This window comes from Schistocerca piceifrons, chromosome 1 (genome assembly GCF_021461385.2).
Source record: "Schistocerca piceifrons isolate TAMUIC-IGC-003096 chromosome 1, iqSchPice1.1, whole genome shotgun sequence".
Lineage (NCBI taxonomy): Eukaryota > Metazoa > Arthropoda > Insecta > Orthoptera > Acrididae > Schistocerca > Schistocerca piceifrons.
Window position 1 is genome coordinate 547,401,348 of NC_060138.1, and position 13,375 is coordinate 547,414,722.

Here is a 13,375-nt window from a genome sequence, read left to right on the forward strand (position 1 = left end):
CTTTCGATGAATGAGGTTATAAAAAGAAAAACAAAAGTAGCTACATAGTTCAAACATATTGTTGGGGCGATCTAACTATATAGATAATTTTTTTTTTAAACCACGTTATACACGAAAACTATATACAGGAACTGGACAATAGACTCTGATACGGCTCGCAGCACAAAACAAATACGTAACGAGGCGTAGGGTCGAATATCTTTGATTACTATGTATAAGTATTACTTGTACATGACAACAGCTTCATACTTAAAGCAAAGGAGATTATTATGTTATGCTACTGACGGGTAGTAAATGGAAGCATATAAACATAGGCATATAACGTAGTATAACAGCTACAAAGTGCAAATTAACAAAAGAACTGCATAAGGCTGGATTCATAATTACAGGTGGTACTTTGTATGGTAAATAACCTGGAAATCCAACAACGTAGGGAGGGGGAAGTAGAAAACAAACGTAAAAGAACGAGTGACAAAAACCTGCAGACATGAACAGAGTTCCAACTGAAAGACAAACACTGGCATAGCTCAAAATGTAGTTTGTCCACAAACGGGTATAAGGTCATAAACGTATAGATACACATATTGGTAGGCCTACAACTAGAGCAAAAGAAATTATTGCGTTACGTAATTAACAGCTAGAAAATCGAAAGATATGAACGTTTCTTAGTACCGAATACATGTTTAGATACAACGTAGTCGCATAACGTAGCATAACAACTACAAAAGCGATCGCTGCCTTAGTGCGGTGGCACCGGCTGACGACTTAGCTTCAAACCCTTTGACATGGGCTCTGAAACACGTTGCCTCAGTCTTCCTGAGTTATCGTTGATGCATCATCTTTACTGATGTACCTGTTTTTGTTCCTGTATCCTAATTGGTGCTACAGATGTTTTATTTAGCAAGCTTTACATATTTGACAAACCAGTGTGAAGCTGTCTTATTGTAGTGGGAGGATGCTCTCAATCTGTCGACGAGACTAACGCGTAGTCCTATAAGTTTTCAGTTAATACGATTTATTGGTATAGTTGACCTATTTTGCTGATTATTACACTAACACTGTTCTATCTGTAATTTGTCGAACTGAGAATCTGAAGGTAACAACTACTTGTTAGCAAAACTGGTCGTGAAATAAACGATTTCACATCAGGAGGTCTCAGCTTCTAATATTTTAAAAATAGTTACGACATCTACTGAAAAGGGGGGCGACATTAATAATTCCTTCTACTCTTTACTTATGATGTTCAGATTGTAGTCAGCGCATCAGGATATAATTCATAACAACGCTTTAGACCCAAATTGTTATTACAGAAATTAGAAGGAAGCTTATTGGTCTGTGCTTAGGCATTTCAGTCTCATCAATATCAGGGCAGCTGACACCGCCGCACCTTTAAAGCACGAGCTTCCCATATGTGAGTCAACTCAGGAAACATACCAGCAGTAGAAATGTGTATTCTTTTTAGCACTGGTATAGCTGCGAGTTTGCAATATTGTAGAATACTTTTGGCAACTATGTGATGATTGAGTTATTTCCTGGAGTAGCACAAAGCTATCCTGCTATATTCACTTGATACTTCTTGTCATTTCTGTTAAATAATCTGAGTAATTCCAGCGTAAGGTATATCTTTGAGATATCAGATTTACGATTTTCTTTCCAAGTAGATTGTAACATGCAAAATCTACAGCAAATCTCGTAATTTTTGTGTGTTATCAATCTCAATGGAAATGAGAGTGGAGTGCAAGCAGTAATGACACGCTTTCTGAGTGGGAAAGTGATCATTTTGTGAAGTTGTACTGTCTCCTGCTGTCATTTCCACTCTCGCTTAAGTCTTTTATACTTGGTCAACTTTTTACTTCTTCTTCTACTGATATTCCAGCTGTAACATCGAAAAACAGGACGGAATCTTAATGTCTCCATCTTAAGTCTTCTCACAACCTCGATTTAGTTTCTCCTTGATCTAAAACTGAAAAAATTAAGGAATTGCTACATTGCACCCTTCTTAAAACTAACATTTTTCTGAGTATACTGATACAATTTTTATCTTTTTTGTAAATGCACGTTTTTACTGATGTATGTGTGGCATTGAATAACTTGTAAAATGGTTTTCTTTGTGTGTCCAGTCCCACTGCTACACGTCCATAGTTACATGTCAGTCCTGTAATAGTACTTGAATAAGACACAGGCCAGTACTGATCAGTTTGAATTCAAAAGTGACGATTTGAATGTGTTCGTCTTACAGATACTTTATGTTTAACTAAGACAGTCTTTTATCATACTACTATCATGATAAGTTGTAATTCATTTGTGTCAGCAAGCATATTTTATAGCGTTTTCCGTTAGTTTCTTGAATAAAGCAGGTAAATATAAGGAAGAAATTAAGATTAAAGTCTGTGGACTCAAACTGTTGTTTGGTTGAGATACTTTTTGTTAGGGCTCAGTTTATTATCTCTTTTTATAAAGTTAACATATAGCTGTCAAATCCCCATGAGACCACCCTGATTTAATTATCTGTGATTACGCAAAATGCTGGGATCTTTCCTTTGAAAGTGCACCACCACTAACCTTTATCACGCTACCCAATTCGAGCTTCTGGTTCATCTCTAGTGACCTAGTCGTCGATAGAGCGCTTCAACCCTAATCGTCAACATGGCCCAATGGCATATAGTTTAAATACTCACCGTTAATCACATTTGCCGCTTGTTGAGTACAATGGCGTGGTTCGTGGTGGTAAAGTGGGAAAACGTACTCATCAAAGCTCGTTGGTTTTCTTGAATGTGGCGAATAATTCAGGTCAAAACAATTGCACTTGAAACGAGAAAACTATTTTCTGAAGTGATTTCTTCATTGGCTCTCATCCCATACAAAGCACAAATGTTTCGGTCTTCCTTTGCTATCTTTAAGCCTCTTTTAAATAAAAAGAAAATAAATTATGCCTCCAAGCCTCTTTTAAATATAAAGACAACAAATTGTCACAAATTTTAACACTTTTTCCGTTTTACACTGTTTTCTAACACTTCAGTAACGCTCCTCAAACCTTCTGATATTCCCCATTTAATAAAACACCGCAAGAAAGGTATTAGAACCATAAATAAAAATGACAGTTGGTAAATTTATATCTACTTATAGCAAAATATGTGACAACATGCCAAACAAATTCTCCACGAACTTTATTTTCAAGTAAATTTTTCCCGCAATTGTGCGATACATACTTCAATATTCCTCAAGTCATATGCTGCATAAGGAATGGTAACAACACTGTGGCCTATACAGCTATATCAAACGGAAAGCGGTTGAAAATTTAAAGAAAGGAGTGCACCCAATATCTTGGTTTTGCGTTTACACTGCGCGACGTTAACACCTGTTCACGAAAATATTAATCACCAGGACACCTCATGTTGAAGTCAACCCACTTCCTGTAGAAACTTCCGCATCCTTCAGTGTTGCCAATTCGTGTATATGGCTATTATGTGATGTCACTTCAGTGATTACAAAATCATCTCTGAAGTTACACTGGGAACCGAGGCCGCTAATGAATAGCAATGAGGTCAAAACAGGAAATGACCGTACTGAACAGGAAGTAATATACCTCTGCGGAGTCAGAGTTCTCATTCAACGTGAGGCATCATCCGTTATGACAAAAACATGAACAACCAAGTGCAATGTTTGGTAGTCCATTGGATTGATGTTAGGTTGGTATGTCTATGGCCTCGGTTCAGTTCTCAGTTCAGACAAAAACTTCGAATTATCATAAAACTTTGGAAGTCCAGACATTCTTGCAAAATTTCTTAGTGGCAAATGAAATAGAATAAAGAATAATAGTTTTGGCTACTGATTAGTGAATGATTTCTGTGACAGAATTACGAGTATTAGTTGCCTCAGATGCTAATGAGAGTGGTAACATTTTCGAAAGGTCACTTATTGAAACAAAATTTGAGTTTAAAAGCTTTAAGAACTGTCTCATCTCTAATAACGCATTTCCTGATATTTGCAATCTTGTATTAATTTGCATTTGCTCTGATTGTCATGCACAGCAGAATTCTCTGAGGATCTATAATGATAGCTATTTTGTATACGGAACTACCTGCAGCGAGACGAGATTAGAGGACCAGCAAGGAATTTATGTGGGCTAACTGCAAGTCGGGCTAACGGCCTTGCCGCAGTGGTAGCACCAGTTCCCGTCAGATCACCGAAATTAAGTGCTATCACGCTGGGCTAGCACTTGGATGGGTGACCATCCGGTCTGCCGAACGCTGTTGGCAAGCGGGGTGCACTCAGCCCTAGTGAGGCAAACTGAGGAGCTACTTGATTGAGAGGTAGCGGCTCCGGTCTCGTAAACTGACATACAGCTGGGAGAGCAGTGTGCTGACCACATGCCCCTCCATATCCCCATCCAGTGACACCTGTGGGTGACGCGGTGGTCGGTCGGTACCTGTTCGGACGGAAATGCAAGTCAGGTGGTGTAGTGTAACGACGTAAGTTTTGTATAAATGATTTTCTTTTGACATATGACCATGTGCAGACTTCGTCACCTACGTCAGTTACAAAACACTTCAAAATTATTTAAATTCTTTTTAAAGTTGTCTCTGAATAGTTCTTGAACAAAACTGTATCTAAAACATCATCCTTTGAGTCGTATGCGCAGAATTATGTCACTCAGTCCAATTGGTTAGCGCAAACTTTTTTCAACTTAGATGTCGTTTGTTTCTTCTCAGAAATTATATTAATGCAAGTTATCTGCTTTAATAAATATTAAAACCACATTGAATAAACTTTCAAGACTCAAACTCGGGATGAACGTTGTCCAAAATTAACAATCTTGTCAAATAAATCAGTAATACTTCTTCTTTAACATAATTCTTCATAAATAAATTCTCGGAACACGTATTTAAACTTTTGCAGTATACACTAGTTTATTATCTTCCTATATGCTACATATAGACGTGAACCTGAGCCTTGACAAGATAGGACTGAACATTTACAACATGATTAAACTTTATATGACGTCATTGTTGTAGAAACATTACAAATTCTTATTTTTTCAGTTTTTAGAAGCTCGCCGGCCGGAGTGGCAGTTCTAGGCGCTACAGTCTGGAACCGCGCGACCGCTACGGTCGCAGGTTCGAATCCTGCCTCGGGCATGGATGTGTGTGCTGTCTTTAGGTTAGTTAGGTTTAAGTGGTTCTAAGTTCTAGGAGACTGATGACCTCAGAAGTTAAGTCCCATAGCGCTCAGAGCCATTTGAACCATTTCAGAAGCACGACGCAACAACTCGGTTTCAGGATCTTCTGTTGCTCTTTGGCTGTCGACCCGCGACGTATAGTGACCAGAAATTTTCTCTCTGGTCCCGGCAGTGAAGATGGTGTCTCCGTTCGTTGCGCCGCCCTCTGCGTACATGAAACATAAAAATAAATACAGAACTTTAGATAATTCACAAACATTACAAATATTTCAAAATACATAAACAAAACACTAAATTATACTTACATTCACCTGCAAAATGGGCTGACACTGGTGGATGGGTGACGCTTCAATTTCGCGTCCCACTACAGTGGTACGCAATTCTGGTCATTCGGACACTTTTGTGATAGTGACAGATTTAAAAGTAAGTCCTCAGTAAGTAATGTTCACTTGCACGATACTCTTAACAGAAATGCTGTTATATAGTGTCGAGTAAAATGTTAATATACAAGTAACATAAATAAGAATACGGCGGCTCTCACGAATCAACCGCTTGATTTCTGCTGCTGCTTGAAGCCTTGTAGTACACACCTCCCCCATCAGCGACAGTAATCCTTCCTTTTGGTTTCACTTGAATTTAGGTTGTTTCATGATAGCATGCTATCTTTGAACAGTTGTATCATTGCTGACGTATTCTTCTTTCGTCTGAATGCGACAGGTACAGAAGGTGGACAAAAATACGGAAACACCATGAGAAATGCATGATTGAATGTAATCGCAGGTGCTACCCAAGGCAGGAGGTTGTACTGTCGTATTTGACCACGATTAGCGCATCCGCAATGACATCAATACGTTGCGAGTGTCAGCCGTGGTCAGGGTAGTGTTCTGTGTAAGCTCATCAGACAAAAAATTATTCGTCTCTAAAAAAAAATCATTCAAGCATCATTTAATACCGTGTAATTCCGCCCCTGCCCTTGACAGCCGCCTGGATTCGGTTACGAAGTGAGTCCACAGGGTTATGCAGGTACGTCGCATCCAGCTTAATCCATTCACTGAGGATTTGATCTCGCAATGCCATCAAATTGCGGGGATGCTGGTGTCGGCGTTTTACCCGTTGATCCAACATGGTCCACAGTTTTTCTATGAGGTTCAAGTCAGATGATTTTGCAGGCCAACCGAGATGTCATAAGATGGGAGAGTGTTCAGAAAACCAGTCACGTCTTCTTCCAGCCCGATGAACTCTGCTGTCGTCTTGAAAAATAGGGGTACGAATAGTACATTCATCATGCAGGTGTTGACTGAAAGGCGACAACTGATCATTTAGAAAGTTAAAACAAACACGCTGGTTTACGTTAATGGCGACCTCAGTGAGCGAACCCAAAATCATGATAACAACACAAAATCTCCCCCGGCTTGAACATGACCTTGAACACATTTAAAGACGCAGTGATCCATTTGGCCTTCGGTGCACTCGAGGACGTGAACCATTTGCATATAAGCAGAAATGTGTTTGGTCAGACCTCATTACATTCCGCCAGTCACCTGCTGACCTCCTTCGATGATTTTTAGCCCAATGAAGACGCGCAACTGTATGTGCCTATGTGAACAATGTCATCTTGCGATGTGGTCGACGGCAATTGGTCATTGCGTCATTGGATGCAGTTTCTGTCACAATGTTCTCTCGCTGTTAGGTGGGGATGCACCTTCATTGACTGCTTGAGGATGTTTTTTCGACCACATTTCTGACGTCGAGTTTCGTGGCCAGGTGTGTTCCACCACAGTTTGTGAACGCGTCGAACAGTTCGCCTCGAAACGCCAACAATTCCAGCGACTTCATGCACCGTATTGCCATGGGCACGTCCAAACACGATTTCCCCTTTTTGCCGCTCTATCGTGTCCTTACTTCTACCCATGTTTACCTACAATGTCCGCTTGAAACATAAATCTGCTGTCTAATGCTCACGTATTGGCAGTGCGCGCACTGTTGTGCAGGCCATCTGAAAAGCCTTAAAGATTCATCTGTGTGTGCGCACTGCTGTGACTAATTCTTTGTGCGGTGAGCTTAGTTGTGAGTGTATTGTGTCGGAACGTACCGTATTCTGTGGACAAATTGTTGGGGCTCGTTCGTTGGGGGCGGAGTGCTTCCGTAACCAAGGTATATCTGCAGCTACATCTACATGGTTACTCTGCAATTCACACTTAAATACCTGGCAGAGGGTTCATCAAACCATTTTCGTACTACTTCTCTACCATTCCACTTTCGAATGACGCGTGGGGAAAAAGGAACACCTAAATCTTTCCCTTCGAGCTCTGATTTCTCTTATTTTATTATGATGATCATTTCTCCCAACGTAGGTGGGTGTCAGCAAAATATTTTCGCATTCGGAAGAGAAAGGTGGTGATAGAAATTTCGTAAAAAGATCTCGCCGCAAAGAAAAGCGTCTTTGTTTCAGTGACTGCCACCCCAACTCGTGTATCATATCAGTGCACTCTCGTCCCTATTGCGCGATAACACGAAACGAGCTACCCTTCTTTGTAACTTTTTCGATGTCCCCCGTCAATTAAACCTGGTAAGGATCCCACACCGCGCAGCAGTATTCCAGCAGAGGACGGACAAGTGTAATGTAGGCTGTCTCTTTAGTGGGTTTGTCGCATCTTCTAAGTAGGCGAAGTGTTTGGTGTTTCAAGAGGAACAGTATCGAATATTTATAGCACATGCAGGGAAACCAGGAAAACATCATCTGTTAAGTCACAACGCGGACGAACGTGCGTGTTGAGTGACCGTCACGGACTTTCGTTGAAGAGGACTGAGGCAGAAAATAAGAGGACAACTGCAGAAGTCACAGCAGAACTGAATGTCGCACTCGCGAATCCTGACAGCACTAAAACAAACGAAGGGAGCTCCATAAGCAGCGAATTGCGGGGCGAGCTCAAATTCTGAAACTACTCATCAGTGATTCAGACGCCTACAATAGGAAAACATGGTGCCGAATCCATAAAACCTGGACTCTGCAGCAATGGAAGAAAGTGTTGGTCGGATGAGTTTTGTTTCACACTGTTTTCAAATTCTGGCAGAGTTTACGTCCCAAGAGCGAATCATGTCCGGGATTCTGTGACTGTTTGGTCAGCCATATTGTTGTATTGCATGGGTGGCATTACTATCAAGCAATGTGTGACCATTTTGGCTGACCAGGTCCATCCCATGCTACAGTGTTCGTTCCCCATTGGTGATGCTGTGTTCAAAACGACAGGACACCTCTTCACACAAGTCGCATCGTCCAGGACTGGTTTTGTGGGCACCAGGACGGATTATCGCATCTCCTCTGGCCATCGCGTTCGCCAAATATCAATGTTATTGAGCCTTTGCGGTCTACTTTGGAAAAAATGGAGCATGATCGCTGTCCATTTGCGTCATCGTTACCTGGATTTTCCACTAATTTGCGGGAAGAATGGTATAAGATTCTCTTGAAAACCATACTGCAGTTGTATTTATGCATTCTGAAACTATTGAAAGCTGTTTTAAATGCCAACGGATTTCCTGCACCGTATCGGATATGGTAATGTGTTTTGTTTCCATATTTTTGCCCACGCCCTATAGCTGTTTTTTGTTTTCTGGACGCCCCACATCAAGGACGCATTGCATATATTTCGCGGCGCCCTTACGCCATATTCTGAAGTGCAAGCCTACCTCTCAATGGACAGGGGAATTGTTAATACAGACACCGCTTCCGCGCTCTTCATTTGTGCTTATCAATTGCCGTTTATTTTATTGTTACAGGGAAAATAGCTGCAAACGAATCTCTAGCATTTGCCTGAAGATATCGCTGTTTTCTTGGAGCAAAGCAAACATAACATGCTGACGTCGTTTCAGAGCAAAACTAAATGATACACTCTGAACGATAGGGAAATAAGGTACGGATGTAGATAAGTAAAAGATAAATAATTAGTTAGAAGTACTGTGTGCAGTCGTATGAACACAGACGGTATAATCTTGGAAGTGGAAGCTTCCGCAAAATACTCATCTCGATGAAGTAGAACAAAGGGGAATACTTGGTCACCGAGAATGTTGGAACAAACGACCTGGTCCATTTTCACGGTAACCTGATTACTCTCCAGCCGCTGCCGGTTACACTCCTCATTGTCAGCATCATATAAAAAGGGGCAAAAATGCGACTCGCAGCACCACACTACTGGCCTCCAGTCAGCTTCTGTTAATGTTCTGCACTGTCTGCCACAATGGGCACACGCAGCATTCTGTGCCGCTGTGAGCAATCGCATTTTGTGACGCACCTGACTCCAGTGCTCACTCGGAAGCTGGTTCAGACTGAATTTCATTCTCCGCCAACAACAGTTCCTATCGGGTTGTTATATCTGTATGGTGCAAAAAGTAGCAATTGACTCTAAATAATGAAAATTTTGAAATCATCCATGTGAGTATTAAAAGAAATCCGCTGAACTTCCGTTACAGAATAAAATAACCAATCTAAAGGCCACAAATTCAACTAAAAACTTAGGTTTTATTATTATAGGTTATCTGTATTGAGCTGACTGCAATGTAATTAAAAATAATTGCACCAGACGCGTTTCGCTTTTATTTACAAAGCATCTTCTGTGGTATTCTGTAAATTGGATACACACGTTTGTAATTTATTTTTTGATTCTTTTAGGTTAAAAAAAAAGCGTTTTCCTTATTAAGTTCGTCTGTAAGCTAATTACGGTGCATCTTTACATAGTCTGCACTTTCCCCTCTTGCTAGCAGTGGTTGACGTCGACTGCCTTCATTTCACATCTACAGTTTTTGGAATTTGGCGTTATTTCCTGCGCTGCACTATTTATAATTGACTTCCTTAACTGTTTTTCATTCATCACTGCTACAGCCTATTCATTTGTTTTCGTTCACGTTGTGAGTGTTGCCAACCTATGAAACGCTTTTGTGTGTGTGTATGTGTGTGTGTGTGTGTGTGTGTGTGTGTGCGTGCGTGGGAGAGACAGAGACATAGCGAAATTGTCTTGTATGTAGGTAGAGACTTGAAAGGGTGGTGTTTTTTCTTCTCCAAGGTGAGCGGGGGGGGGAGGGGGGGGGGGCAGGAGGAACGATAGGGATGGCCTGGACAGTGATTATGGCACAAATCTGGGTGGAAATGGTAGTGGTAAATGGAGCCTGTGGTTATATTTGTACTTGTAATGTTATATTGAGTGGTCAGGCAGTTTAAAGAGTGTGTGGTTTGCCAAGTTGATCGGATAATTTGTGAGTTGTTTCTTTTCTGTTATAGTTTTTTGGATGTGGTAGTTTTCTTGTAAGATGAGAAGGTGTTTTTTGTTGTTGTTTATCCTTATAATTTCCATGTCTGTGTCTCTGGTTGTAATTTTATGTTGGTGTTGCTGTAAGTGTTTTGCAAAAGTTGAATGATTTGGGCAATATTTGCATGCTCTTACATATACTTTCTAGCTGGTACCAAATGTCCTCCTGGTTTGACTTATGTATCTTCCATCACATGAATTGCATTTCAGTTGGTATATTCATGATATCTGATACAGATCAGTTTTTCCTGTTGTTTTTAGGAAATATTTCTGAGTTGAGATGTTGGTATAGTGAGCTATTTTTATGCCTTGTTTTTTGAAAATATTGGATATTCTGTGTGTGTATTTGTGGTTGCATGTCATTGTGTACCATCTTTTACTTTCTGTTTCTTTCACACATTATGTTGTTTCTATTCTTGTATTTTGTGTATTTATTTGTGTGTGATTTTGTCCTTGTGTTGGTGACAGTTGGGCGTTTGTTCTTTTCTGTTTCTTGATTTTCTTTCAGCTTTGTTACTAAGTTCTCTTTGTATCCATTGTTTGTGGCTATTTGTATTATAGTATTCAATTTTTTTTGTAATTGTCTGCATCTAATGGTACTCTGTTTAGTCTGTGGAGCATGTATCTAAGTGCTGCCTGCTTTTGAGAATTGGGTTGTTGTGATGTCTCATGTATAATTGCGTCTGTTGTTGTTGGTTTTCGGTATATGGCAAATGTGTGATCGTTGTTTTGAATCTTTACGGTGATGTCCAAGAAATTTAGCTGTCTATTTTGCTCTTTTTCTATTGTAAAATGTATCTTGTCATGAACAGAATTTATGTCTGTGTGTAACTGGTCAATTTTATTGTTTGGTTCATCTATCAGACACTAGATATCATCCATATATCTAATCCAGTATAGGATGTTGTACCTATTTCCCACTATTTTGTTAAATATAATCTGTTCCACATGGTTCATAAATATGTTTGGTATGGTACCGTAACTGGAGGCCCCATTGGTAATCCTTCACTCTGTAAATAGAATTCGTTGTTGAACTGAAAATAATTCCCTTCTGTTATTTGCTCTAGAAGCCTGGCTGTTTCTTTGATGTATTCATGTGGAAGTGTACAATGTGTCTTAAGATTTTGTTCTATAATATTTATTGTTTCAGTTATTGGTATATTGGAATACATATTCCCTACATCAAACGACAGGAGGGTGGCTGTGTCTGGTTGTGTGGTGTTTCTTATAGTCCAGTCTTCTTATAATTTGTAGTTTTCTGATAAGATTTTCAACATGTATCTTGCAAGTGGGTAAGTGGGAGCGTTTCTATAATTCACAATAGCTCTGAAGGGGAGATCTTCCTAGTGCAGTTTTGCTTGGCATCAGAGGGAAGGCGCCCTGGGATTTGTTTGTATCAGTTTTCCTTTTTCATTGTTGTGTATTATATGATCAATGTCTTTTAGAGTGTTTCTCAGCTTCGTTTGGAACCTGTTTGTTGGATCTGAATTTAATTTCATAATTTTATTTGCTGAGGTGAACTCTTGTGTCTTACTGCTGTATTGCTCTTTATCTGTGAGAACCACTGTGTTTCCTTTATCTGCCTTCGTGATGATGGTATTGTGTTCATGTAGTTTCTTTCTAAGTTTTTTTGAGTGTGATAGAATCTTTTCGGTTCCTTCTGTTCTCTTTCATCTGTGTTATTATGTTTTTGATTTCATTACTGACTAGCTCTCTCGTCAGACCAATGCTTGCCTCACTTGTTTCGTTTCTGTTTTCCTGTGTGAGAATGCTTTTTGATTTAACTATGAGATTTTATATGTATTTTTAGTCTATCTGTGTCCTTACATTGTGTTTCACACCATTTCGAGTAGTTTTATTTCTTCGGTATGTAAAATATTGTCAGTGGGTTGACCAGTCTTGGACAGAACTGGTGATGTACTACGAATTGTTTTCCCAAGGTGTAACCACCGCTGCTGACATTTATTGTCAACAATTGAGACGTCCTGTAGACGAAATCCAAAAACAACCACCAGGAAAACTTTGTGAAGCTGTGGTACTCCACGATAACGCCCACCCACGTTCCGCTAGACTTCCAAAAAACGGTAGTCAGGAGTTGAGATGAGAAGTCTTCCGCACCCACCTTCTGCACTTGATATTGCACCCACAGATTTTCATCTTTTTTGCTCTCTATCGAACAACATTCAAGGAATTTCCTTTCAGGATGAAAATGCGGTCCTAACATGGCCCGACATGTTCTTCGTCACAAAACCACGTGACTTCTACGCTAGCGACATTGAAAAGTTATCCCAGCGTTGGCAGCCTGTGGTATATGGTGAAAGATATTACATGATTGATGTTATGTGTATCCGTTGTCTTTATTAAACTTACGGAAAAAAGCTACGAACTTATCTACCAATCCAATACATATCTGAATCTGCAGTAAGTATATTGTTAAAACATCGACAGCAATTTGGACGGCTGTTGCCGAGCCGTTCTAGGCGCTTCAGTCCGCAACCGCGCTGCTGCTTCGGTCGCACGTTCGAATCTTGTCTCGGGCATGGACGTGTGTGATGTTCTTGGGTTATTTACGTTTAAGTAGTTCTAAGTCTAGGGGATTGATGGCCTCAGATGTTAAGTCCTATAGCGCTTGGAGCCATTTGAACCAATTTGGACGCTACAGCTGGCTTGTGCAAAATTAGTAATTTTCTTTAGCTGCTACATTTCGCAGGTTGCAACATCCAAATTGTTGTCTATGTTTAACGATGTACTTACGGAATATTCAGATATGTACTCTGGCAACTGAAGACGGGGGAAAGCCCTAACCGCATATTGGCGTAAATAAAAATACGTAAAAAGTGTCTGGTTATTGTAATTACTAAAATAATACAACGCGTGGCCAAGGAGTTCAACAGCC